At 44.9% G+C, this 4,859-nt stretch overlaps 1 pseudogene; it reads right to left on the minus strand.

Moving 5' to 3' along the window:
* Positions 1–3,943: 3,943 nt before the first annotated feature.
* On the minus strand, positions 3,944–4,362 carry LOC108593012 (large ribosomal subunit protein uL14 pseudogene; annotated as a pseudogene).
* Between the last annotated feature and the right edge of the window lie 497 nt (positions 4,363–4,859).

The following is a 4,859-nucleotide window of genomic DNA, read 5'->3' on the forward strand; positions in this document are numbered from 1 at the left end:
TAGGACTAACAGAGGAGAGCAGAACGGTGACCTGAGATCTCTGCAGTGTCAAGGTCATTTGAGAGCAAAGGATTCCAGATCCCAGATTTCAGGGCCATCTCTAAGATCCTTTCTCCTGATTTGCACAGAAACCTGCAGAACCCAGGGCTGGGCTGGTGACCACCATCTGAAGGGAAATCTGAGGCTGTTAACATAGTTTATTAAGTTTAGGGTGGTCAGGAAAATGGGTGGCTTGAACATAAAGCATTCAGTGTGGTCGCTGAGGAAAGCAAAGATGGCATCTTGACCCAGAGTTTTAAAAGATTACTACGGATGGGAATGTTTTTTATTCATTCAGTGAACAAATAATTATCAAGTTTGTTCTAAGAGCCAGGTCCTGTGTTGGGTGCATGGGACACAGTGTTAAGTAAGGTCCAGTTCTCATGAAAGTTAAAATTCTAATAGAAAACGCCATCAGGCCATGCATGGTGGCTCAAGTCTATAATCTCAGCACTTTGGGAGGCCGAGGTGAGTGGATCACTTGAGACCAGTAGTTTGAGACCAGCCTGGCCAACATGGCAAAACCCTGTCTCCACTAATAATACAAAAATTAGTAGGGCATGGTGGTGTGTGCTTGTAATCCCAGCTACTCTGGAGGCTGAGTCAGGAAAGTTGCTTGAACCTGGGAGGCAGAGTGTAAGGTACATGGATGTGCTTTGGTCAAGGATAGGCCGAAGCAGATGTCAGGCCTGCATGACTCAGTGAGTCTAGTGCACAGGCACACACCTCCACTTGTTATATAGCCTGTTTGTGTAAGTTTATACTTGGCTGTAAGCCATTGTTGTCTGTAAAAGGTATAACTGTCCTGCTGACACTGTACAGTGGCTTCTGGGGCTCAACTCAGTTCAACGTGGCTTGACATGGTGGGCATGCTAGCACCCACAAAAAGGGAGAGAAAGAGAGAGAGCCAAAGCTATCCATCTTGTAGACGGACAGAGGGGAGCCACAGCACAGTCCATGCTGGTGCGCAGAGAGAGAAAAAGTTAAGCTGCTGATCCTGAAGGCAATGGAGAGTCCACAGTGTGGCTGCAGGCATGGGGGTGGCAGGAGCTGCAGAGCAAGAGCAAACAGCTGAGATAATGGTGGACAGTGTGAGAGAGCTAATGTGAGTAAGCTGCTGATGAGAAAGCTGCAGAATAAAACTATTTCACCTGCCTATGGCCCCCCAAGTGTTCTTTCCACCTATGCCCCCACTCCCCTTGGACTTCAGCATGGCTGGACCCAGACCCTGGCATTTGGACCTAACATGGGCATGGCTGGACCCAGACCCTGGCATTTGGACCTAACATGGAAGTTGCAGTGAGCTGAGATTGTGCCACTGGACTCCAGTCCGGGTAACAGAGCAAAACTCTGTCTCAAAAAAAAAAAAAGCCATCAAAGAAAAAAAGAAAGACATTAATCTCTAAAGAGTGATAAATGCTATGAAGAAAATAAAAGAGGGCAATTTGATAATAACGGAAGTGAGAGATGGCCAATTTCATAAGACCTCTCTGAGAAAGTGACATTAGAATTGAGGCTTATTGATGGGATAGAGCAATCACCTCACAGGAAAATCTGGGAGAAATGCAAACAGCTGGTGCAAAGGACCTGCGACAAGAATGATCTTGGCCTATTTAAGTAACAGAAAGAAGGTGATGAGGCCAGAACAGAATGAGCCAGAAGGAAATCATTTAAGATAAAATGAGAAAGGCAAAAGGCTGGCACCAGATCTTAGCCTAGAAGAACTGGAACTCCTAGTTTGATCTCAAACTTCAGCTGCAACACTCAGCCTTAGGTGCTGACCAGGCGTAACTCACTGAACAATGCCGTTGTTGCCTCTGACAGTTACCTCCACCAAGCTGATGAATTTGTAGTCAAGAAGCTCCCTAAACCAATACCATCATGCCTATTACCTCCAAGCAAATGAGCATAAAGGGATAGAACAGACCATTAAAAATGAGCCAACAGTTTGCTAGGTGGCTGCTCAATAAGATTCATTAGCCTTTGTGTGTATCAGCTTCCTATGTTCACCTATAGGAGCCTGTCCCGTTGAATGATTCTCGGGGCTCTGCATCAAGGTTTACCTCCATTCTGAGCATGTTCATTCAGAGCCAGGACACAATAAGAAGGCACTTAGAATGTTGCTCTTAAGAGAATTAACCAGCCTGGACACGGTGGCTCATGCCCATAATCTCAGCACTTTGTGAGGCCAAGACGGGAGAATCGCTTGAGATCAGGAGTTCGAGACCAGAGTGGCCAGCATGGTGAAACCCCATTTCTACTAAAAATACCAATATGAACAGCTGGGTGCAGTGACTTATGCCTGTAATCCCAGCACTCTGGGAGGCTGAGGTGGACAGATCATGAGGTTAAGAGATCAAGCCCATCCTGGCAAACATGGCAAAACCCTGTCTCCACTAAAAACACCAAAATTAGCCAGGCATGGTGGCAGTGCCTGTAGTCCCAGCTACTCAGGACGCTGAGGCAGGAGAATTCCTTGAACCTGGATGGCGAAGGTTGCATTGAGCTGAGATCACACCACTGCGCTCCATCCTGGCGACAGAGCAAGATTCAGTCTCCAAAAAAAAATTAGCCAGGCATGGTGGCAGGTGCCTTGGGAAGCATCCCAGCTACTTGGGAGGCTGAGGCAGGAGAATCACTTGAACCCAGGAAGTGGAGGTTGCAGTGAGCCAAGATTGCACCACTGCACTCCAGTCTGTGACAGAGTGAGATTCCATCTCAAAAAAAAAAAAAGAGAGAGAGAGAGAGAGATTTAACCTGAAGACTTGGCTTTTGCTCAGATCATCCATCTCTCATTGTGACTGAAGGATATGAGACTCACCAGCTGTGGAGAGATGTACTGGCATCAAGTTGTCATGTCAATGCCCTCTCAAGGCATTCGTTATAGGGAGCCGTGGGGAAGCAGAACCACCTGGCATGCCTCCTTCAGTGTTCTCTAGTAGTGTTCCTTTCACCAGAATTCCTGAGCACTGCAAAGAAGCAGAATATGAAGGAAGAAATATGTCTTACTTGACCACTTTCACTGCTTAATATACTCATTGGACTCAATCATTGAATCATCACATAGAGTAGTTTCTTAAATACATACTCTTCCTTTGGCTAAAAAACTCAGAGAAGTAGTCGTGCCACATAGAAAAACATGTCTACTAGTGTTAGGATTCCAGATAAGGTTTTTTTTTCCCCCTGTGTATTATTTTAGCTGTAGGCTACTCATGGAATTACCCTCCATTCTTGCCCCAGAGCTCTCCTGCTTTAGAATGAATATTGAAGGTTTAACAATTACCTGTTCACAGTTGCCTCAGTCCCTCAAAAATAATTTTGTAAGCTGGGTGCGGTGGCTCACGCCTGTAATACTAGCTCTTTGGGAGGCTGAGGAGGGCGGATCACCGGAGGTCAGACGTTCAAGACCAGCCTGACCAATATGGTGAAACCCCGTCTTTAAAAAAATAATAATAATAGGCCCGGGCACAGTGGCTCAAGCCTGTAATCCCAGCACTTTGGGAGGCCGAGACGGGTGGATCACGAGGTCAAGAAATCGAGACCATCCTGGTCAACATGGTGAAACCCCGTCTCTACTAAAAATGCAAAAAAATTAGCTGGGCATGGTGGCGCATGCCTGTAATCCCAGCTACTCAGGAGGCTGAGGCAGGAGAATTGCCTGAACCCAGGAGGTGGAGGTTGCAGTGAGCCGAGATCGCGCCATTGCACTCCAGCCTGGGTAACAAGAGCGAAACTCCGTCTCAAAAAATAATAATAATAATTTTGTAGGACATCAAAATGCCATAAGTATTTACAAGTTGGCTTCTTTAAAGTATTTTGGCACTATTTTTTTTTTCTGGGAACAAATACTTCTTAATAGGTTTAAAGTTTTTTGTTTGTTTGTTTTTACAAATACACGGGAGAATCACGCAAGGTTGCCAGCATTGAATGCAATCCAGAGGCCACAAGTCTGCACACTCCTTTGCTCCTGGTCCTATAATGGCAGACCTTTCATCTCACTTTACTGTCCACTTTGACTTCTGCACTGTCTTCAAAATAAAGAAACACGCCATCTTTTCTCCGGTACCACTTGGTTGTCCAATGACCACTGCTGGATTGTACCTTTTTTCTGAGTTCTAGTTTGCCTTTCTTGACTGTAGCCATCACCCTGTCACCCACATCAGCAGGGAAGTCTGTTCAGCCATCCCTTCATCCCCCTCACGGAGATAAAATACAGGTTTTTGTCTCCTGTGTTCTCAGCACAGTTGATTACGCTCCTTCCGGAAGACCCAAGGAAATCCGGAACTTCCCAAAAGGGGATCCACCATGTCCTCGCTTTGACATTTTGAGCGCCGCCGGAAAGAAGGAGAAAGGAAGTAGATTTTGACACTATTTTGACAGTATTCTTAAATTATAGGCAAATTTATCCTGTTTTGCACTAGAAACAGGCTCATGAGAAAAAAATATGTGGCTAGTAACGAGTCTGGTAATATTCTTTAAAAATTAAAAACTACAGTATTCTCCAGTACTATTTGCAACATGTTCATAAAAAACGACTTACATAATCTAATATGAATAAAACACACTTCAAGATTAAAATATTCATTTAAGTGGTTTGTATGCCTGAACTTCCTTCGGAAAGTCTAAGGCTTTTTGTGGAAAAGCCCTTCTTAGAACTCCCTAAATTGAATAGCCACTGTTGAATAGCAATTTTCTACATTCCACTTAGAGTCAGGTTGGCCCGAGGTTTTCAGATGTCATCAGCTTGTCCAGCTAAAACATGCCTCTTTGGATTGCTTTTTCCTACTCCATGAACATGTAATGTTAAAGCTATCCTTTCA

The sequence above is a fragment of the Callithrix jacchus genome, chromosome 11 (assembly GCF_049354715.1).
Source record: "Callithrix jacchus isolate 240 chromosome 11, calJac240_pri, whole genome shotgun sequence".
Classification (NCBI taxonomy): Eukaryota; Metazoa; Chordata; class Mammalia; order Primates; family Cebidae; genus Callithrix; species Callithrix jacchus.